The 25,455-nt window shown below is 36.5% G+C and overlaps 1 pseudogene; it reads left to right on the top strand.

The window, feature by feature from the left end:
* LOC122473647 overlaps nt 1-23,885 on the top strand; it is a 135,422-nt pseudogene extending 111,537 nt beyond the window's left edge.
* Nucleotides 23,886-25,455: the final 1,570 nt, after the last annotated feature.

The following is a 25,455-nucleotide window of genomic DNA, read 5'->3' as shown; positions in this document are numbered from 1 at the left end:
AGCCAAAATCCCAAAGAGAACCAGTTCCTGCCAGGGAACTTGCTCCCTCCGCGCAAACACCCAACTCTGCGCTTCTGCGGAGCCAAACCTCCAGCAGCGGATCTGACTCCCTCCCGCTGCCACAGGGCCCCTCCTGAAGTGGATCACCTAAGGAGAAGCGATCTAAGCCTGCCCCTCCTGCCCCCGTGCACCTTGCCTACCCACCCCAGCTAATACGCCAGATCCCCAGCATCACAAGCCTGGCAGGGTGCAAGTAGCCCAGACGAGCCACACCACCCCACAGTGAATCCCGCCCCTAGGAGAGGGGAAGAGAAGGCACACACCAGTCTGACTGTGGCCCCAGTGGTGGGCTGGGGGCAGAAATCAGGTCTGACTGCGGCCCCGCCCACCAACTCCAGTTATACACCACAGCACAGGGGAAGTGCCCTGCAGGTCCTCACCACGCCAGGGACTATCCAAAATGACCAAGCAGAAGAATTCCCCTCAGAAGAATCTCCAGGAAATAACAACAGCTAATGAGCTGATCAAAAAGGACTTAAATAACATAACAGAAAGTGAATTTAGAATAATAGTCATAAAATTAATCGCTGGGCTTGAAAACAGTATACAGGACAGCAGAGAATCTCTTGCTACAGAGATCAAGGGACTAAGGAACAGTCACGAGGAGCTGAAAAACGCTTTAAACGAAATGCATAACAAAATGGAAATCACCACAGCTCGGCTTGAAGAGGCAGAGGAGAGAATAGGTGAACTAGAAGATAAAGTTATGGAAAAAGAGGAAGCTGAGAAAAAGAGAGATAAAAAAATCCAGGAGTATGAGGGGAAAATTAGAGAACTAAGTGATGCACTAAAAAGAAATAATATACGCATAATTGGTATCCCAGAGGAGGAAGAGAGAGGGAAAGGTGCTGAAGGGGTACTTGAAGAAATAATAGCTGAGAACTTCCCTGAACTGGGGAAGGAAAAAGGCATTGAAATCCAAGAGGCACAGAGAACTCCCTTCAGACGTAACTTGAATCGATCTTCTGCACGATGTATCATAGTGAAACTGGCAAAACACAAGGATAAAGAGAAGACTCTGAAAGCAGCAAGGGGTAAACGTGCCCTCACATATAAAGGGAGACCTATAAGACTCGTGACTGATCTCTCTTTTGAAACTTGGCAGGCCAGAAAGAATTGGCAAGAGATTTTCAGGGTGCTAGACAGAAAAAATATGCAGCCAAGAATCCTTTATCCAGCAAGTCTGTCATTTAGAATAGAAGGAGAGATAAAGGTCTTCCCAAACAAACAAAAACTGAAGGAATTTGTCACCACTAAACCAGCCCTACAAGAGATCCTAAGGGGGACCCTGTGAGACAAAGTCCCAGAGACATCACTACAAGCATAAAACATACAGACATCACAATGACTCTAAACCCGTATCTTTCTATAATAACACTGAATGTAAATGGATTAAATGCACCAACCAAAAGACATAGGGTATCAGAATGGATAAAAAAACAAGACCCATCTATTTGCTGTCTACAAGAGACTCATTTTAGACCTGAGGACACCTATAGATTGAGAGTGAGGGGATGGAGAACTATTTATCATGCGACTGGAAGCCAAAAGAAAGCTGGAGTAGCCATACTTATATCAGACAAACTAGACTTTAAATTAAAGGCTGTAACAAGAGATGAAGAAGGACATTATATAATAGTTACAGGGTCTATCCATCAGGAAGAGCTAACAATTATAAATGTCTATGCGCCGAATACCGGAGCCCCCAAATATATAAAACAATTACTCATAAACATAAGCAACCTTATTGATAAGAATGTGGTAATTGCAGGGGACTTTAACACCCCACTTACAGAAATGGATAGATCATCTAGACACACGGTCAATAAAGAAACAAGGGCCCTGAATGAGACATTGGATCAGATGGACTTGACAGATATATTTAGAACTCTGCATCCCAAAGCAACAGAATATACTTTCTTCTCGAGTGCACATGGAACATTCTCCAAGATAGATCATATACTGGGTCACAAAACAGCCCTTCATAAGTTTACAATAATTGAAATTATACCATGCTTACTTTCAGACCACAATGCTATGAAGATTGAAATCAACCACAGAAAAAAGTCTGGAAAACGTCCAAAAGCATGGAGGTTAAAGAACACCCTACTAACGAATGAGTGGGTCAACCAGACAATTAGAGAAGAAATTAAAAAATATATGGAAACGAATGAAAATGAAAATACAACAATCCAAACGCTTTGGGACGCAGCAAAGGCAGTCCTGAGAGGAAAATACATTGCAATCCAGGCCTATCTCAAGAAACAAGACAAATCCCAAATACAAACTCTAACAGCACACCTAAAGGAACTAGAAGCAGAACAGCAAAGGCAGCCTAAACCCAGCAGAAGAAGAGAAATAATAAAGATCAGAGCAGAAATAAACAATATAGAATCTAAAAAAACTGTAGAGCAGATCAACGAAACCAAGAGTTGGTTTTTTGAAAAAATAAACAAAATTAATAAACCTCTAACCAGGCTTCTCAAAAAGAAAAGGGAGATGACCCAAATAGATAAAATCATGAATGAAAATGGAATTATGACAACCAATCCCTCAGAGATACAAACAATTATCAGGGAATACTATGAAAAATTATATGCCAACAAATTGGACAACCTGGAAGAAATGGACAAATTCCTGAACACCCACACTCTTCCAAAACTCAATCAGGAGGAAATAGAAAGCTTGAACAGACCCATAACCAGTGAAGAAATTGAATCGGTTATCAAAAATCTCCCAACAAATAAGAGTCCAGGACCAGATGGCTTCCCAGGGGAGTTCTACCAGACATTTAAAGCAGAGATAATACCTATCCTTCTCAAGCTATTCCAAGAAATAGAAAGGGAAGGAAAACTCCCAGACTCATTATATGAAGCCAGTATTACTTTGATTCCTAAACCAGACAGAGACCCAGTAAAAAAAGAGAACTACAGGCCAATATCCCTGATGAATATGGATGCAAAAATTCTCAATAAGATACTAGCAAATCGAATTCAACGGCATATAAAAAGAATTATTCACCATGATCAAGTGGGATTCATTCCTGGGATGCAGGGCTGGTTCAACATTTGCAAATCAATCAACGTGATACATCACATTAACAAAAAAAAAAAAAGAGAAGAACCATATGATCCTGTCAATCGATGCAGAAAAGGCCTTTGACAAAATCCAGCACCCTTTCTTAATAAAAACCCTTGAGAAAGTCGGGATAGAAGGAACATACTTAAAGATCATAAAAGCCATTTATGAAAAGCCCACAGCTAACATCATCCTCAACGGGGAAAAACTGAGAGCTTTTTCCCTGAGATCAGGAACACGACAAGGATGCCCACTCTCACCGCTGCTGTTTAACATAGTGCTGGAAGTTCTAGCATCAGCAATCAGACAACAAAAGGAAATCAAAGGCATCAAAATTGGCAAAGATGAAGTCAAGCTTTCACTTTTTGCAGATGACATGATATTATACATGGAAAATCCGATAGACTCCACCAAAAGTCTCCTAGAATTGATACATGAATTCAGCAAAGTTGCAGGATACAAAATCAATGTACAGAAATCAGTTGCATCTTATACACTAACAATGAAGCAACAGAAAGACAAATAAAGAAACTGATCCCATTCACAATTGCACCAAGAAGCATGAAATACCTAGGAATAAATCTAACCAAAGATGTAAAGGATCTGTATGCTGAAAACTATAGAAAGCTTATGAAGGCAATTGAAGAAGATTTAAAGAAATGGAAAGACATTCCCTGCTCATGGATTAGAAGAATAAATATTGTGAAAATGTCAATGCTACCCAAAGCTATCTACACATTCAATGCAATCCCAATCAAAATTGCACCAGCATTCTTCTTGAAGCTAGAACAAGCAATCCTAAAATTCATACGGAACCACAAAAGGCCCCGAATAGCCAAAGGAATTTTGAAGAAGAAGACCAAAGCAGGAGGCATCACAATCCCAGACTTTAGCCTCTACTACAAAGCTGTCATCATCAAGACAGCATGGTATTGGCACCAAAACAGACACATAGACCAATGGAATAGAATAGAAACCCCAGAACTAGACCCACAAACGTATGGCCAACTCATCTTTGACAAAGCAGGAAAGAACATCCAATGGAAAAAAGACAGCCTCTTTAACAAATGGTGCTGGGAGAACTGGACAGCAACATGCAGAAGGGTGAAACTAGACCACTTTCTCACACCATTCACAAAAATAAACTCAAAATGGATAAAGGACCTAAATGTGAGACAGGAAACCATCAAAACCTTAGAGGAGAAAGCAGGAAAAGACCTCTCTGACCTCAGCCGTAGCAATCTCTTACTCGACACATCCCCAAAGGCAAGGGAATTAAAAGCAAAAGTGAATTACTGGGACCTTATGAAAATAAAAAGCTTCTGCACAGCAAAGGAAACAACCAACAAAACTAAAAGGCAACCAACGGAATGGGAAAAGATATTTGCAAATGACATATCGGACAAAGGGCTAGTATCCAAAATCTATAAAGAGCTCACCAAACTCCACACCCGAAAAACAAATAACCCAGTGAAGAAATGGGCAGAAAACATGAATAGACACTTCTCTAAAGAAGACATCCAGATGGCCAACAGGCACATGAAAGGATGTTCAGCGTCGCTCCTTATCAGGGAAATACAAATCAAAACCACACTCAGGTATCACCTCACGCCAGTCAGAGTGGCCAAAATGAACAAATCAGGAGACTATAGATGCTGGAGAGGATGTGGAGAAATGGAAACCCTCTTGCACTATTGGTGGGAATGCAAATTGGTGCAGCCGCTCTGGAAAGCAGTGTGGAGGTTCCTCAAAAAATTAAAAATAGACCTACCCTATGACCCAGCAATAGCACTGCTAGGAATTTATCCAAGGGATACAGGAGTACTGATGCATAGGACCACTTGTACCCCAATGTTCATAGCAGCACTCTCAACAATAGCCAAATTATGGAAAGAGCCTAAATGTCCATCATCTGATGAATGGATAAAGAAATTGTGGTTTATATACACAATGGAATATTACGTGGCAATGAGAAAAAATGAAATATGACCTTTTGTAGCAATGTGGATGGAACTGGAGAGTGTGATGCTAAGTGAAATAAGCCATACAGAGAAAGACAGATACCATATGGTTTCACTCTTATGTGGATCCTGAGAAACTTAACAGGAACCCATGGGGGAGGGGAAGGAAAAAAAAAAAAAGAGGTTAGAATGGGAGAGAGCCAAAGCATAAGAGACTGTTAAAAACTGAGAACAAACTGAGGGTTGATGGGGGGTGGGAGGGAGGAGAGGGTGGGTGATGGGTATTGAGGAGGGCACCTTTTGGGATGAGCACTGGGTGTTGTATGGAAACCAATTTGTCAATAAATTTCATAAAAAAAAAAATAATGAGTAAAACATTAATAGCTTTAAGGAGAGAAGTGAATAGTATTGTAAATTGATAATTTGGTGCCTTTCTTCTGATTGTTCTCACTTTAGAAAACATCCACAGGTATCCTACCTGTTCTTTGATTAGATATCTCTATTCTCAAATGAGCTACATAAAAATTTTAAGATCAATGCATTCCAAAATCACAATATTTTAAACAAACTTCTTTTTCTTGGAATGATCAACATAAAAACTAACTGGAGCTATTTTATGTATTGCCAGAAATATTGTTCATCACTCAGCCTAAATATATTCGTCTCCGTTTCCTGGCATGAATGTGACAAAATGTGTGCTTTTCCAGAATGTCAAAGCAAGTTATCAGTCTTTCCATAATTTTTAATATTTAATGTCTAGTGACTCATGTTGACTGATTTTTGTCACGATATATTATACGTGTTAAAAATTAAGAGTGGTACTGTCGGGAAGCCATGAAGCATTGAACATATGAGCTAATGCTTTCCATAAATACATCCATGCATTCACATTCACATCTTTACTTATCTCAGATAAAAGCCTATGGAAAGAACTTCATTAAAGCATTATGAAAAAGATATTTACTGAGAGAAAGGCAAAATGATTAATGCATAGCCGTCATGAAACACATTGGAGCTGATGGCCTCACCATTAAAAGGAGCTATAAACATCACTGCTTGAAATGGTGGTCTTCGTCAATGTAACAGCGCCCTCTATGTTCGAGAGCATGCAATATGGAGAAGAGTCATACAATCTGCATAGTTAATGAAGCCTGATTTTTCTGTATCTGGTAAATTTTACCTTTACACATAAAGGTAAAATTAACTTCTTAACTTGTTTATCAGCCAATTTTATGGTACACCTCAATAAAGCCCAAAGGATAATATTAAGATTTTATAAGAAAAAAATGAAACAGAATTTTAAATCCATAGTTGTTAATTTCTTTGGAGAACAACCACTTACTTATCGTGCTTGAATATTAAAAGCAGAAATGATTTTGAATTGGAAAATAATACATTTTTAATACTTAAAATGTTTAAGACTCTTTAATAGAAAAGTATTTGACTTTGACATAAATCATAAGCATAAATTATAGGTTTCAGTTATAAGGCATCTTCTTACAAATTATAAGGGAAGCCTGGCTGAATTACATAAAAACTTTCTACAAGGAAAATTTTATCATAGAACTAATACCAGAGGAACAGGTGAAATATACTATTTTAGAAACTACTATCCAGAAAAGAAGATTTTTTTCGTTGCTACTCTTTAGTATCCATAAATATCCATTAATTTCCCAATGTAAATCTTCAGATTATTTTATAAACTTTTCCATCAAAGTGTTAAAGGCAAGATGAAAATTAAAATAGAATAGTCCAACTTTGTAAATAGGAATAGTTTTAAATGCTTGTTTTTATTAGTAATTTAAAATATTTGATCTTTTAAGGTACTTGTTAGCTTAAATTAATTACTATAGGCTATAAATACTTGTAAAAACTGAGTTGTCTGACACAAAATGAAATGCGCAAAATGGAAGTTTTGGTTGAGGATTTTTATTCTAAGTTTTCCATTTATGCAACTGTAGTGCTAAGTATATTGTTAAAAATAAGAAGAAAAGGAAGTTAGAAAAAATGGATAGGGCAAATAAGGTTGGAATTTTGTATAAAGAAGTTCATCAAATTAGAAATGGGAGTGACCTTAGGATGTCTAAGAAATATCAAATGTTTCTGTCATACACTTCAAATGTTACACAGTTAAGATATTTAAAGTACTATGACAATTTAAAGAAATAGTTCTCTTTTTTCCTCCAAAACTGTTCAACTTTTTCTACATGATCTATAGTATAATGGTACTGAAATTTGAATGTATAGCATTTAAGATAGAAGCCAGGTACACCTGGGTGGCTCAGTTGGTTAAGCGTCCGACTTCAGCTCCGGTCATGATTTCACAATTCGTGGGTTTGAATCCCACATCGGGCTCTGCGCTGACCAGGCTCAGAGCCTTGAGCCTGCTTCGGATTCTGTGTCTCCCTCTCTCTGCCCTTCTGCTCATGCTCACCCGCTCTCTCTCTCGCTCTCTCTCTCTCGCTCTCTCTCTCTCGCTCTCAAAAATAAACAAACATTAGAAGAATAGACAGCCAAACTAAAAAAAAAAAAAAAAAAAAATTAAGCCGAACAAAAATTAAATACAAATATATCACAACAGAATCTTGTGATTTCCATCAGATGTATTAACAAGCTATACACAGTTAATAAAAAATTAAGTGTAGACATATTTAAAATTGTCAGGGGGCTTAAGAATAGAATTTATTCTTAAATTTCTGTCAGATCTAAATATAAAGGTGGAACCTTTCAAATTCCCAAATATCATTTTTTCCCAAAAGAATGAGGACCTGGAAACAGGAGTATGAATAAAGGGTCTATGTTTTTGTTTCAAGAATCTGGTGGCAGAATGAGTTATCTTACAAATTATAATTATATTCTAACTTTAATATTTTAAAAATTATTAGATCGTTGAATATATTTCCTTTTTCAAAGCCAAAAATGTAATTTTAAAAGCATGCCCTCTATAAACTTAATATAACTTTAAAAATTAAGAAAAACAGAAAAGAAGCAAATTTATTTACTTTCTCTTTCAAGGGTAGGGGTAAAACTCAAATATCTATTTGAATATGTTGTTTTAAATACTGTGAAGGAGTACCAGCATTCACATATGAAGTATTACAGAACCTGCCTAGAGAAGAACAAATTGCACAGTTCAAAAAAAAAAAAATCGTTTACTAAAGTATGAAGGGGCAGACCTACACTGGCCGACCACACCTCCTCCCCTTGAATAACAGGACTCAGACCCTTCCCCAGCCAATCGGCCAAGGCCACAATCCTTCCCCAGCCAATCGGCTGAGGCCACAGCCATTACCTCACCAACTGCCCCTAGACCCCAATAAAACCTTTGTGCTTTTGAAACTTGCTCTCTCTCCCCGGTGTCTCACCGCTGTGTCAGTGCAGGTAGGGGATTGAGCTCGAGCTAGCTCGAATAAAGGCTCTTTGCTTTTGCATCGGACTCGGCTCCCTGGTGGTCTTTGGGGATCACGAATTCTGGGCATAACAAGTATATCATCAATTTGGGAAGTGATTACACTCTAACCTCTTTTTCTTTCCTTCCCCTCCCCCATGAGTTTCTGTTAAGTTTCTCAGGATCCACATAAGAGTGAAACCATATGGTATCTGTCTTTCTCTGTATGGCTTATTTCACTTAGCATAACACTCTCCAGTTCCATCCATGTTGCTACAAAGGGCCATATTTCATTCTTTCTCATTGCCACATAGTACTCCACTGTGTATATAAACCACAATTTTTCTATCCATTCATCAGTTGATTACAAATTTTTGAGTACATTAGTAGATATTCTGGAGGAAAGAGAGATTCACTAACCACTCACTAACATGCTATGCAGTATTTAATTGAATGTGACTATGTCCCTATAATGCCCAAAAGAAAAAACGTCCAAAAAGTTAAGGTATTCATTATTCAGTAAATAGTACTCATTTGTGAATTGAAAATCAGGAAAAAATACCCCAAACCATCAAATTTAGTCCTAATGATTAAGCAAATGCTGGGTACATTCTGAAATCAAGAATGTTTAATATCAATGATGTAGCAAAGATGATGATTGAAACTCAAGGTTAAGTTAGTAGACAAGGACTGGAAATACAATGACGAAGATATACACTACTTTCCCTCCATTCATTCTAACTTTACAAAAAGGAGTTGGGGCCTAAATGCCTCCTCCATCCAATACAGCTCCATTTCTGCCCCCAATTACCTTGTTGCTAGATCCTGAATCCTTAGCTCAGGCAACCATTCCCGTTTGCTACTCACTGCAGCTCCTTCTATCAGGTCTTTTCTTGCTAGAGTTTATTATTCATGTTGCAACAGAATGACCTTTCAAAACCATCAATCCAGATAATAAGCTCCATGAGGGAAAGGGCCCTGACAATGACAAATTCACTGCAGTCTAGCTCCTAACCCATGAGCCAGCACCTGGCACACAGCTCACAAAACAAGCCTTTAGTGAATATTGTTGAATGACTGAATGAACAAATAAAAAACCTACTCGTTGCATTCCCCTCAGTGGCACCACATAAATTTCAACTGTATTAACATGACCAGGAAGGTACTGCATACACAAATCTCATCCTTTTTAAATCTCTGCCTCCATGTGCTCCCTTCCCACACAATGGCCTCTAGTATCCAACAACAGAACACTCCTTTCAGTTCCTTAAAAAAAATGAAAAAAAAAAAGCAAGATCTGCTTAATTTTCCATCCTTTTCATTTACTTTCTGTCATTTAGAATATTCCCACACTTTTGGTCTCTTTTTCCCTCTAAACTGGCCTTCTTAAGGCTAATACCTACTCATCTTTCAGCTTTAGCTCTCTGTCAATAGATCACTTCAAATCCCTGTCTCAAAGCTCCCCAAATCCCAAGGACAAATGTCATGCTGAATTTAGCATAGAATACAATGCCAGGCACATGAGGTACTCTCAATGAATGTGTTTTGAAAGAAAAAAAGGAAAACAAATGTCAACTGATTGATAATTGATTGCTTTAAAATTGTTCAGTCCATTTGTTGATCAAAGTTAACTCCCTTTTGCACCTGTTTTACCAATTTGATTATTGGTATTATTTACCAATTGATTATTGGTATTATTTGATTAATGGTGTCATTATTCCAAACTCCATACGTTAAAACATATACCATAGAATGTTTTATTTTAGTGAAAATGGTTATTAATAAATAAGAGAGTACCATTCAAGAACACCTTAGTAGATACCTTGATAAGTCTGTTTTCCTTTTTAAGGAGATAATTAAGATTTGACCATGACTAATTACCTTAGAGATAGGTTTCCTGCCTCTATTGCAAATTAATTTGTGTCACATAAAGTGCACTAAAACATGCATTAAATTAAGTATTCATTGTCTGGCAATCAATTCATCTTAAAAAAAAGTTTAAACACTTGTAAATGTATCATTGATGCCTTTACAATTTTTTTTAAATGTTACCAGAGATTATATTAGATTTTTAGATGATCTCTTCAAACATTTAACCCTTAATCCTTTACTCAACTGGACTTACAGCTAAATATCTAGAGTGAGTCTATAGATTAAAACAGTCTCAAATCATTCAAAGTGTTTAGTTTAGCAGGCTAATTAGAATTATTTCTGATATGTTTCTTGCATGCCAGGCACAATTCTAGGCACCAAGGAGATAACAATAAACAAAACGGGGAAAAACAGCTCTACTCTCATAACAGCTGAAAACATCACCCATTTATTGTTTTGGTTCTTCAGGTCAGAAGTCTGACTGGTATTGGCTGGGACCTCTACTTAGGTTCTCACAAGGATAAAAAAAAATAAGATGTTGACAGAGGTGGGCTCTTATCTATAGTTTCTGGGAAGTAATCTGCTTCCAGGATCATTCATGCTGTTAGCAAAGTGAATCTTCTTACACTTGTGGGACTGATGTCTTCATTTCCTTATTGTCTGTCAGTCTAGGATCACACTTAGCTCCTTGTGGCTGCTCCTTGCACATGACTCATTCCATCTCCAAAAGCAGCAACAGCACATCAGATTCTTCTCTCAATTTGAAAATCTCTGTCTTTCCTTTTTGCTACCAGCCAGAGAAAACTCCACCTTTTTTTTTAATGTTTATTTATTTTTGAGAGAGAGAGAGAGCATGAGAAGTGGAGGGGCAGAGAGAGGAGACACGGAATCTGAAGCAGGTTCCAGGCTCTGAGCTGTCAGCACAGACCCCAATGTGGGGCTCAAAGTCACGGAATGTGAGATCATGACCTGATCCAAAGTCAGATGCTTAACTGAGTGAGCCACCCAGGCGCCCCATGAGAAAACTCTGCTTAAAAAGGGCTTACCTGATTGAGTCAATTCCACCTGGATAGATGGATAATCTCTTTTATGTTAAGCTTAACAGAGTTGAGATTTTATTACATATGTAAAATCCTTTCACAGCAGTACCCACATTAGTGTTTGATTAAATAACCAACAGACAAATCTTAGGAAGAGGGTATCTGCCTTAGAATCTGCATATCAGGGCACCTGGTTTGCTCAGTCGGTTAAGCTTTCTGACTCTTGATTTCAGCTCAGGTCACGATCTCTCAGTTTGTGAGATCAAGCCTCATGTTGGGCTCTGTGCTGACAGCATGGAGCCTGCTTGGGATTCTTTCTCTCCCTCTCTTTCTCTGCGCCTCACTGGTTTGTGTGTGTGCTCTCTCTCTCTCTCTCTCTCTCTCACTCACCCGAAATAAACATTAAAAAAAAGAATCTACCTACCAAAACAGGGGATACCAACTTTAAAAAGAAATCAGTGACATGCATATTGTGTCAGATGATGGTAAAAGCTATAGGAAAAAAAAAAGCATTTAAAGTATAAGAAATGATCATGTGGAAAAGTATTGTAAACTCACATTGTACAGTCTGAAACATAATACATACTTAGGAATACGTGGGCTTTTGGAGGTGTCAGGCTAAAAAGAACATTGAGAATCTCCCCAGAGTTTAAAGCAGAATGTAGTGGGATAATGCTGAGTATGTCAGAGGGGAAGATGGAGGGGGAGATCATAGCAGGAGCATTTCGTGTTTGGTAACTCCACTCAACTCCTATCAGTGCTTGTTCATAGATGAAGGGAGGAAGGGCACCTTATAAAAAATATAAACTGGGGCACCTGAGTGGCTCAGTTGGTTGAGCATCAGAATCTTGATTTTGGCGCAGGTCATGATCTCATGGTTTGCGGGATCAAGCCTCACATCTGGCTTCATACTGACAGCATGGAGCCTGCTTGGAATTCTCTCTCTCCCTCTCTCTGTGCTGCTCCCCAGCTCAAGTGTGCTCTCTCTCTTAAAATAAATAAACTTTAAAAATAAACTAAGCTGTACCATTTTAAGAGAAGTACAAATAAAAGCTGTACCTATTCTCAATTGCATCTACAAATCTGAATGTGGTGTTTATTACTCCAATGCATGTTCTTATCCTGGACCTTGAAACAGAAACCATATTTCCAAAACTGTAAGAGGGCTCACGAAACAGATAAACTGTATACCAGCGTGACATGCTAGATAAATGATCTGAGCATAAACCTTTCAGCATCAGTTTATTTAGACACATGCAGTCCATGCTAAAACAAAGACCATCTACCCTGATAATAACTCTACAGTGACATATACTTAAAAGGTATGACTACCCATCTTCCAGTAGCTACGTATCTTACAAAATCCATTCAGTCCCTGTGAATATCACCCTGTGACTTATTTCAGCATTCAAAATGCTATCAACAACCTGCCCTGACTCCCCATTTTGAGAGTCCTCATGGTTCCTCCTAGTTTGCATTTTTCTTTGATGTAGCAAGCTAATTAACCTAACACTAGCATATTCCTGATGGCCTTAGGCTGCTGAAGCTTGGCAAGTAGAATATCTGGCCAAGTCCCCCAGATTCTGACAGGAAGCTCAACCCTATAATGGTGTGCACATCTGAGATATTTGAGTCTCCCTCTACTGAGGGCCACCTTGTCCATGAGTATGAAGTTTTTTTTTTTTTTAACGTTTATTTATTTTTGAGACAGAGAAAGACAGAGCATGAACGGGGGAGGGTCAGAGAGAGGGAGACACAGAATCTGAAACAGGCTCCAGGCTCTGAGCTGTCAGCACAGAGCCCGGCGCGGGGTTCGAACTCACGGACCGTGAAATCACGACCTGAGCCAAAGCCGGCCGCTTAACCGACTGAGCCACCCAGGTGCCCCTGAAGTTTTATTTTTAATCTGAGCTCCAACAATTTCACAGAGTTCTCAGTATTAGGTTTTCTTCTCTGTCCTGAGAAAAGTCCATACTTCCTGGTCATTGGACAAATTTGTATACATTTTCCCCTGTATGGACCTTCCACAACATTCATGTGCCACTAAACATCCTCTTTACTTATCTATTATGTCTAAGGCTTTATGTCTCCTAACAAGGTTCAACAAATGTCTTTCTGTAAAAGGACAGAAAGTGAATATTTTAGGCTATGTGGACCAGACAGTCTTTGCTGCAACTACTCCAATCTGTGCTGCAGCATGAAAACAACCACAGATGACATGTAATAAATGCATGAGGTTGTGTTCCAATAAAACTTTATTTTATATACACAGATAACGGTCTGGATTTAGCATGCTCACTGCAAGTTGCTGACCCCTACATTACAAGTTGAAGTTCAGGGGCACCTGGGTGGCTCAGTCAGTCGGTTAAGCATCAGACTCTTGGTGTCAGCTCAGGTCATGATCTCATGGTTCATGGATCCTGCTTGGGATTCTCTCTCTCTCCTTCTCTCAAAATAAATAAGTAAATAAAAAAAGTTCAAGTTCAAAGGGCAGGAGACCAAATTCCGAAAAACTGGCCTTTCAAGTGGATTAAAAGCTGACAGTTTCAAAATCTCATGTTACCCTAGTGCATCACACTAATGTCCTTTGGACAAATGTTACATCAATTTACCTTTCTGACACCTTATAAAGACATTCCTCAGTATTGTCCTTATGGTCTTGAAAATATTTTACTTAATTCCCTCTGCCAGGGCTAGAGGCTTCTTCAAGCTATTAGTCTTTGGCCAGGTTCTGAAGTCATGTGGTTTCACAACTATATCCTTGTTGACTATTACAGTTATCATGGAGTTTCTTAAATCTGTGTTCTTTCCAGACTAAAACCCTACTTTACCTATGTTTCATGTTACAATCCTAGCTAATATGCAAATCTCTCTAACTGGCATAGTTTTACTGAGGGCAATTTAGAATTGCAGTGACAGAGGAACAAATTTTTTTCATTTAAGAGGCTCCATAAAACAAGCATTCAATGAATCAGATTTTAAGGTTTCTTACAACCTGTTGGAGCTCAAATTTGAACTGATACATTCTTTAGGTTTATATAAATTTAAAACAAAAAATAAAGAAATAATTTAAATGTTTAACTTTCTATGCTTTAAATATTTTCTCTCCAAATATAGCTTTTTTTTTCCTCTCCAAAACAGCTCCATGAAAAACTAGATAGTAAATTTCTGTTCTGTAAAAAGCATTCTAAACTTCAGTGAGTTAAACTAATAGCCTTAATCTTGGTTAGATATAAGAAGAAAACTGTGACACTCAGAACTTACAAACATAATTTAAAGAGTCTTTTAAAATTACGATTTGTGAATACAGGGATTCATAATGTGTGCAAACAAAAGTTAATTTAATATTTCTGATAAGTAGAAGGCTCTTTTTAAAAATTAGCATTACTAATAGGAGTTTTAAAACAACTCTGTATATCTTCTTCCTAATTGTAAATAATGTAAATGATATTCTGCCTTGTATAAGACTAATAATTGTAAGAGTTCTATGTATATTTTAGATACTAACCCCTTAGCAGATATATGATTCATAAATATTTTTTCCCATTCTGCAGGATGTCTTTTCATTTTGTTGGTCATTTCTTTTGTTATGCAGAAGCTTTCCAGTTTGATGCAGTCCTACTTGTTTAGTCTTGCTTTTGTTGTTTATGCTTTTGCTGTCATATCTGTGAAATCCTTGGCAAGACGAGTCAAGGACCTTTTTCCTTTTGTCTTCTTCTATGAGTTTTATGGTTTCAGGTCTTACCTGTAAGTCTTTAATCCATTTTGAGATAAATTTTGGGAGTGGTGTAAGATATGGCCCAGTCTCATTCTTTTGCATATCAATATCCACTTTTCCCAACACCATTTATCGACTAAACTCAATTTTTTTCCACTATTGTCAAATATCAGTCAAAGATCAGTTGACCATGTATACACAGATTCTTTCTGGGTTCTTAATTCTACTCTGTTGGTCTATGTCTTTTTTATGTCAATACCATACTTTTTTTTGATTCCTATAACTTTGTAACAGTTTCAAATCAGGAAGTGTGATGCCTCCATCTTTGCTATTCTTTCCTGGGACTGCTTTCACTAGTATGGACCTTTTGTGCTACCATACACATTTTAGAATTTTTTTCTACTTCTGTAAAAATATCATTACACTCAGTGGCAAAAAACCAAACAAACAGATAACTTGATTTAAAAATAGGCAAAGGACCAGAAGAGACATATTTCCTAAGATAATCAAATGCCCAATGAATATGTGAAAAGGTGCTCAACATCATTAATCAACAAAACAAAAAACAAAAAAAAAATGCAAATCAAAACCATAATATCACCTCACACCTATTAGAATAGCTATTATCAAAAAGACAAGAGATGTCAAGTGCTGGTAAGGATGTGGAGAACAGAGAACACTTGTATGGAGTTGGTTGGAATGCAAACCGGTGCAGCTACTGTGTAAAACAGTATAGAGACTCCTCAAAAAATGAAAAATAGAATTGCCATGCAGTCTAGCAACCCAACTTTCGGATATGTACCTCAAAGACAATAAATCATTATTTTGAAGACATGTCTGCACTCCCATATTTACTGCAGCATTATTTACAATAGCCAAGACGTGGAAACAACCTAAGTGTCATCAGTGCAAAAATGGATAAGGAAAATGTGACACACACACACACACGCACACACACACACACACACACACACACCCACGTATATAATGAAATACTATTCAGCCATAAAAAGAAGGATAATAGAAGGATGTCAGAAGGATTTCTGATAAAATAAGTCAGAAAGAGAAGATATATTATTTCATTTATATGTGTAATCTAAATCAACAGATCTCCTAGAGAGAACAGATTGGTGGTTGTCAGAGGCAGGAGTGGCAGACAAAGTTTTCAAGGGTACAAATGTCCAGTTATAAGACGAATAAATTCTTGGGATTTAATGTACATGGTGACTACAGTTAACAACACTGTATTTTATATTCAAAAGTTGCTAAGAGAGTATATATTAAAAACTAAAAACAGAATGTAAAAAAGACAATTATCTTATCATTTGAATTATAAATTTCAATATTTACTTTACATATGAATCAAAATATATTGTTTCTAAAATTTGGGTCATGTTACATACCTGTTCATTTTGAAGAAATGTAAAAAAAAATGTATGTTAGGTATCAGAGTATATAAGCAGAGGAATGGATATTCAATGGTTTATCCAGGAAAAGAAGAGATTAAAAGAGAATATTTTCTTTTAAAGGGAGACAGTGTGGTTGTTTCAAAATATAATAGAAAATAGTGAAATATATTTGAAGACATACAAGAAGTGCAAAAGGTACGAATGAAATGAATTTTCATGTGCCTGGGTTTATGGTAAGTGAAAATAATGAGACAGAAGCAATGAAATGTACTTAAAATTTAACAAAATTGGCTAGATATGATAGGTTTATTCACAAGGGATAAAAAAATGCTTGTGACTCCTTTACTATAAATTGTTCAATGTATGATTGCAAACAAAAAAAAAAAAGAAGTAGAATTCTAGTTTTTTCCTTGTTAAATATAATTTTTATGTGTCCAAAAACAGTTTATCACAAATATATTTTTAATTCTCTGTACTTTTTGACACATTTGTAATTATCTTTTTGTTTTAATTTCAGGAGAATTTAGTGATTCATCGCTTATATATAACACCCAGTGCTCATCCCAATAAGTGACCTTCTTAATGCCCATCACCCATTTAGCCCATTCCAACCAACACACCTCCCGCAACCCTATTTTTTCTCTGTATTCAAGAGTATCTTATGGTTTGCCTCACTCTCTGTTTTTATCTTTTTTTTCCTTCCCTTCCCCTATGTTCATCTGTTTTGTTTCTTAAATTCCACATGAGTGAGTGAAGTCATATGATGTAAATTACCTTTGATAACTATTATTGAATTTTGTAAAAGTTAAAAGTTCCTAATATAGTCACTTACTGCAAAGTGTATACATACACGTGTGTGTTTGTGGAGTGTATATGTGCATGTGTGTGTTTGTGTGTATTTTAAAATATTATGTGTAACTATTTCTCACCTATTGAATATTGTACCTTATGTTTGGATACCTGTGGCTTATGTTATTTATTTTTCTTTTGACAATCTTTTGATTTTTACCTTTCTCAAATTTAGGTCCCAAATTCAAAATAATAAAACTTATCTTCTATACCTAAAATAGCTGTATTTCCTAAATGGCCCTTGTTTTTTTTAAATATAATTTATTGTCAAATTGGTTTCCATACAACACCCAGTGCTCATCCCAACAAGTGTAAATGGCCATTGTTAATGAAAAGCTACGCTACTTGTTTTATTAAAGGATGGGAAATTAGAATAATTAAGTTTATCTGGCATGCTCTAAATTTTAATTAAAAATTAAGCTGAGGCTTTCGACAAGCTGAGAAACAATTCTGGAGCTTCCAAATGCATGGCTAAGACTTTGTTCTGGACATCATCACAATGAGAAAACCAACAGGCAATGGCTACCCAATGGAATGAATGGTAGCAACCAAAGAAATTGCAGAAACTATCAGCAGCTCTGGACCACAGTATTTCAATACTGTATGGAAGAAATCCAACATCCTGTGCTATTGATTTGGTCATCCTGGATGTAATTATAAGTGAAGACCTTCAAGGAAATGTCACAAGAGTAGGGAATTATCTTACTGAGTTACTGAAGGCTAAACACACTTTCATTGGCAATATCAGCAGTGTTACCCTTTTTATTAAAATTGACTTAGTTAAGGACCATAAGAAAAGGAGTCCTGCCATAGCCAAAAGTCGACACACTGTCTACAAGATGAAAGAAAAACAAGTGGTTCCCACTGCTGATGGACTTCATAGACATGCTTGAAACCACCTACGTACTTGATTGAAGAAGATCCAAAGTTTATGGTGGATCAACCTGATGGAATTTTAACAGCTTTAGGATAAGCCATGGGAGCCAAAAATGAAAGTGTGATCTTTGAGAATACACCATGCATGACAAAGATACCTAAAGAAACACATTCAGGATTGTTCACTGATGGCACCACTGACTCTATAGAAAATCCCAGAAGGAAGAGAAATGGATAGTGTACATGGGGCCCCTGGGTGGCTCAGTTGGTTAAGCGTCCCACTCTTGGTTTCAGCTCAGAACACGATCTCACGGTTTTGTAAGTTTGAGGCCCACATCGGGCTCTGTGCTGGCAGCATGGAGCCTGCTTGGGATTCTCTCCCTCTCCATCTCTCTCTGCCCCTACCCCACTCATGCTGTCTGTGTCTCTCTCAAAAATAAATAAACTTTAACAAAAAAGAAAGAAATGGATTGTGCACAGATAAATATTCACTACTTAGTAAGAAGGTTAAATCACAAAAGATTATCATTTTAAAGCAAGATAAATGTGCAGAGATACAACAAATAAGTGGATCTGTCTCTTCCATTCATAGCTCTATTGTAGCATTCAAAAGTAAATTTTAATTCTATTTTGATTTGTAAATAAAAAATTAAGTAACAAGAATAAATCAAGTGATGATCAAACCATGGTAAGAGTATTGGTACAACCTCTAGCCTGTTAATTTTTTGACTTGGGATTTCTGAAGTACTTTATTTATTCTACAAACGTAAGCCTCAAATTTAATACTAAGTTGGCAGCTTGACTTCTCATGTTATAATGTTTGAAATTACAGAGCAAAGTACAATAGGTACCTTAATTTGGGAGACTTGGGCGTCTTACAATCTGAATTCTGTAATGGTTTAATGTACGTAAGTATAGTCATAGACCGTAATAAAAGATGATATAAACAAGAAAATACTATGAGTCTTTTTGGTTCCTTAATTTAGGACAAATAAACAAACAAAAAAAAAAAGCACCTCAGTCTCTTATTTTTTTAATCATCTACTACTTATCAGTAGTTGGCAAAACTAGACATAGTATCCATTAAGTCATATGCAGATAAGGCACACTATTCATATAATCATACAAGTATAAAACTGGCATTATGGTAAATGCTTTAAAATATAAATATCTATAGTATCAGAAGTCTATGTAATTAGTGATACTTATTTGGGGGAAAAAAAGACATTTGACTTATTTGGGGGAGGTGTGTTCGGGGAACTTTGAGGAAAAAGCATTTGAACTGGTATGTCCAGAGAGCAGAAAGTGTTCCAGGTAAGAGAACAGCACTTATAGAGGCCATGTACTGGGAGGAAATCTGGCCTGTTCAAATACTTAGAGCTTAGAAAACAAGCTTAGAAAGTAAGAGTGCTTGATCTAGAGATGTGGGTAAAGACAGACGTAGGGTTGAGATCATGTTACAAACTTTATTTCTTTTCACCAAAACAACAAAAGAACATTCAAGGATTTTAAGCAGGGGTGTTTGTAACAAAAAACAAAACAATAGCAAAATTGGATAATATATGCTGTGCTTTACTGTATGCCAGGGATTGTCTCAAGGGTTTCCTATCTCATTGAGGAAGCACTGATAAGCTCAGATTAGTTCATCAAAACTCTAAGAGACTAAGAAATTTTGTTTGAGTCAATATTTGTATGTGCAACTTACTTGTGATGACCACTTTAAAAAAAATAGCAGTGTGTTCCTAGTTCTTAGAGTTTCTCATTCAGTAAGAGACCCAGAAATTTGAATTTTAATAAGCATGGTCCATAATCCTGACAGACTGTGCATGGACCATGGTTGGATAAACACCTACTGTGTAACACTTCTTATTTCACACACATACCAATGATCTGATCCCCTGCGAAAGGTCACAGAGTATATAGAGTCTGATTTTTCACTACCAAATTCCTATATCCAGCCTTCAAGGATTGGCATATACAGAAGACAACAGTTTATAGATCTTCAAAAAATCAAGCACATCAAACTGAAACAATGTAACTATAATCTTAGCAAATATTATGCAAGAAAATCAAGGTGATAAACAAATTTCCTTAACTGGTAACCTCACCAATTACAAGCTTTTCTATTAGAAGTATTGAACTTACTGAACTTTTCCTAAGACAGAAAAATTCATCTAAGTGCTGAACAAAATTAGAAGAGTGGTTTCCTGACATGGGGTGGGGTATGGGTTGGGAATGATAAAGACATGGTGTGAGCAAACTTTTACAGGCGATGAAATGTGAATCTTGAGAACTGTTTTAGTTATACCATTATACACATTTGAACTCACTGAACTTATACTCAGGATCTATATGCCTCACTATATCTAAGTTATACCTTAATGAAATAAATCAATCAATAGAAATATAAGTATCTGTGACATAATGCCCTATTTCATGCCCCATTCTTACAATACCTCTCAACTTCAGTCAGTTGTCCTGGCATTTTCTTTTCCTATGATCTTCCTGTGAAGAGGTCCTTGGGTACATAGCAGTTCTAGAAACACTCTGCCTTTATCCACTCTACACAAACTTGTCCATGTTACAACAACACATCATTTCAACTTACATGTTTTGACTGAGAGCAACTAACAAAACAACATTAAAATGTTGAGAGGTTGAAACAAATTTTCATGCATTCTTTCACTGAGCTTATATTTAACAACTCTGTGAGAAGTGGAAAAAGATACAATGACAGTTCAGCAGCAAAAGGGCTAGGCCAAGAATGAACAGTGCCACTGTGAGTGAATATAGTTGACAGTGACAAAAATGGAATTTTTGACCATTTCTGTTTTTGAGGTAGAGAATAAATAATGTGCATATAAATTCACTTTCCCCCAGAAAAACTTCAAGTCACCTTTATTACAGAATTCAGTCTGAGGACCAACAAGGTACTATAAAGCACAAACTGAGTCACTGATGGAACGCACACTCAGTATAAAGAAAAACACAAATGATGATCAAACTATATCCAATTAACTATTGAGAGATCAACTTTTCATTCTAATCCTTGACTTTTAGAAATTTTCACTTTTCCATTTATCAAGTGTAAAATAGGAACAGAGTATGTATTATTTATTTAAAAGTCACATAAAGTGCAAGATAATGTAAAAAACCTAAAAACTATAAAGTTATAGAATTAATAAAAACTGTAAGAAACTCAAATAATTCAGTTTCAAATCCTTTTTTTTTCATTAGTATTGGAAGAAAAACAGTATGTTCATTTTTAAACGTCCCAACTAAACAAAATGAGGCAGGTAACAACACACACAAAAACATACTCAAGTCCATTAATTTTGTTCAGGTTTTACGTCCTCATAATCAGTAGTGACTACCTAAGTCCAGTGGCTCCAAATAATGGCAGTCAATAGTTACGTCCTTTGAAATTAAAGCTACAATGATTTATTAATCTTTTATTTATTCTTGAAGAATAAAAATCCATTTTGATGAAAAATAACTTAAGTCTCTGAAGAAAGGAGTATGTCTGGCATCTGGATATGTAAATGAATAAGCATACCATAACAGGATTTCTGAGGTTTGCTTATGGATGACATAACTTATATGTTGATTATCAGATGCCAAGACAAAGACTGAAAATATAAAAACAAAGTCTCAACATGCTTATATAAAGTTATATAAATAACTTCTATAAAGTTATTGTAATAACACATTTCAAATGACAAGCAAATATGATACCTATTACAGAAGAGAAACACATCAAAAGATTAATGAAAAGGGGCATTAATAAACCAAAATGTAACTCTATTTAAAACAAAACAAAACAAAACAAAATAGGGGCACTTCGGTGCTCAGTTAAGCAACTCATTCTTGATCTCAGCTCAGGTCTTGATCTCAGGGTTGTGAGTTCAATCCCCATGTTTGGCTCCATGCTGAGCTTGAAGCCTACTTAAAAAACAAAAACAAACAAACAAAAAACTAGGGGCAGCTGGGTGGCTCAGTAGTTTGAGCGACCAACCCTTGATTTCAGATCAGGTCATGATCTCACGGTCGTGGGATCCTGCCCCACGTCAGGCTCAGCACTGACAGTGCAGAGCCTTCTTGGGACTCTCCCTCCCCCTCTCTCTCGGCACTTCCCCATGCTTACTTTCTCTCAAAATACCTAAAATAAAACCATTAAAAAAACATTGGTACAGGGAAACTATAAAGATAAATTGGTGAGAACAACTTTACAAAAATTAAATTTGAAGTAACATAGTCCATATTAATGGACTATAATGGACATGAAGAGAATAAGGAGTACACATACATAATAATAAAAAGAAAAAAAGAAAAATAATATGTAAGAAGAAACCTTGAGTACGTGCATTATAATCACACACAAAAAAATTTAAACCAGAAAGGGTAAATAAAGAAGATCACTGAAATAGTTTCCTCCTTACAATTTACAAAGAACTTCGATGATACTTTATCAAATTTCCTAACTAAAACAGCTAAAAAAGTAATCTGTTGTATTACACTTATTTGTCTCTCCTTCAATATGCCTTGGATATTTCAGATACAGTTTATCTGAATCCCATACTTCACAAAAATATTCTTACTTCACATGAGCTAAGTGGTCACGTGACTCATGAGGCTGCTTCTCTATAGAAGCAGGATGAACGTCCACCTAAAATGTGGTTAGGATGCCCAGACCATTGATGTCCCATTTGTACCAATAGACTATGAAAGTTTTTTGTTGTTGTTGTTGCTATTGTTGTTTTTCTCACATGAAAAATCTTTCTGGGAAGAGAAAGGCAGACTTAATAAGTTGTTCTTAAAATTATTTAAGAAAATAGAGGAAGAATATTGGTTTTCTGCTTTTATAGTTGAGTAGGGAGCAGACCCAGGGTGAGCATTCCTGTACAAGTTTTGAACTTGGCATGCCCTGCTATCAATGAAGGGAGTAGCAAGGGGGCTTTCTTATCAGCCTGTTCAGATGTGGGGCAGAAAGGGAACAGGGAGGGGTAGGACTTAAAAGCTGCCATTAGTCAAACATCAAAAATGGAATCATGGAATCGGACTATTACAGTAACAACAACAGTAAATTTTTATGCATAATTAACATTTATCAGGTCCTATGATAAAATCTTCATCTCCACTTCCTCATCTGAATATACCTGGAGAACAATGGGTGCTATTATTTTCAGTGTTAATTTCTTTGTATTAAGGCAGCCCATGATAATAATATCAACTAACATTTTCTGAGCATTTGGTATGTACTCAGGTATTATTTGAAGCTGCTTACAGGGATTTTCTCATTAAATCAACAACAAATCTACAAGGGAAATAGTTCATAATCCTCATTCTACAAATGGTGATGCTGGAGAACTGAGTGGTTAAGTAGTAGGATGCAGATTAGAATTAAAGAACACAGACAGTCCTGCTCCAGAAAACAAGCTCCTAACCACAATGTTATGTTGTTTCTTGGCAGGCTTTTCAAGTTCTAGATGTCTTTCTCTTTGGAGGTCATACAAACCAGGTTTGTTTCACTCATGGTTACCCTGTATCTGGTTAGCATTACAGTTCACGCCTCACCTTTATGTCGGCCTCCTAACTTCTAACCTCAAGGACAGGTTGAATGTGCCTGTTCCCTGACTATTCCCAGGAGAAATACAGTCCCACTAAAAATGATTAAAAAGTTAAACTCCTGTATAATAAACCTAAGGAATATAAAGCTATGATAAAGTAATGAAAGGAAATGTCTTGTCACTCAAAAATGAAAAACCATTCTAAAGGTCAGAGTATTTTATTTCTTTGCTCTAATTCAGGGAGTTGAATTTCTGGTACATCCTTAAAACATAGATTTTTAACAGGTAATAGAAAGGGAGTAGTACATATCCCTTTTTTTTCTGACAATGAATAAGCAGTCAGAAAAGGTAATTAGCACCCAGCTCCCACACTCCGTCCCTGTCCTTAGCACATTATGCTTAAAAATGATTGTCCAATAAAAGATATGTTCCTGGCTATCATTTCGTATACCAGCAAAAAGTTAAGTGTAAGTATATACGTATCTCCTAGGTGGAACATTTATTTTTGTCTCCTTCTTTACATGTTTACCCCAACTATATGTATGAATAGTCTTAATTTAGCAGTCATCATTTGTCAGGAAAACTTAGGAGAGTTTTTCTTCTCCTTTATGCCTTTAAGTCCTTAGATCAATGCATATACCTCCCTACCTCCCCCTTCCCCCTTTCCTTCCTCCCTTCTTTTTTTCTTTTCCTTCTCTTTCTCCTTATCCTTTTTTCCCCTCTCCTTCCTCTTCTCTCTCTCTTCTTTCCTTCTTTTTTTTTTTGTTTCCCTTGAGGAAAAAAAATTTTTTCAAGTAAATTTTGCCAACAACTCCAATATATTTAATAAAGTTACATTTCTATTAATTAGTGGGGGTCCTGCAGCCTTCGGCATGTTCCTGTTCCTTGTGCATCACACCAGGTCCTTTGACTCCAGAGTAATAATGTGAAAATCACTATTCTAGATGATTGCCAAAAGCAGTCACTAGACAATCTACGTAAATATCCTGATCAGAGACTTAAGCATCTCTGAGGCACTCATATTTTGGTGTCTAGGGTATTAATAATCCAGTAGAAAAATAAGTCATTTTTCTTAAATATGTCTTTTAAATGGCTTTTCTGCTTGCTTCACAAAGTTATCATGAGGATCAACCTGTAGAATATTAGGGGAGATGCCTTAGAAGTTAATCAATTCAATTCTCCACCTGACGATTGGATTCTATATGCACACCATTTTAGATGCAGGTTGTATCAGTTTGAAAAGTTCTGTTTTTGATAAAATTATTCTTTACATTATCAAGACTTCTTTGAAAATATTTAGTAAACTGCAAAGGACTCTACAAATACAAGATATTATTACTCTATTGTGCCAGGTAACACAGTAGCTACAAAGATTGACAAGAGATAATTCCTGGGTCTAGAAGCTTATGATCTGGGGAAAGGAAGAATACGAACATGCAAATAACTAAAGAGAAAACAGAATTTCATGTGTGCCATAAAAGAATAAAATATTTAATTCTGAGTACTCAAAGAGATATTTCAAATCCAGTTGAGAAAATCAGGAATGACCTTTTAAAAGTAAGGTGGGCATTATTTGGTATGTAGGGTTCTTTTAGAAAATGAAATGCAAGGCATTATTTCAGTAAGGTTATGGAGAT

This window comes from Prionailurus bengalensis, chromosome B4 (genome assembly GCF_016509475.1).
Source record: "Prionailurus bengalensis isolate Pbe53 chromosome B4, Fcat_Pben_1.1_paternal_pri, whole genome shotgun sequence".
NCBI lineage: Eukaryota > Metazoa > Chordata > Mammalia > Carnivora > Felidae > Prionailurus > Prionailurus bengalensis.
This window is presented reverse-complemented; position numbering and strand designations above follow the sequence as displayed.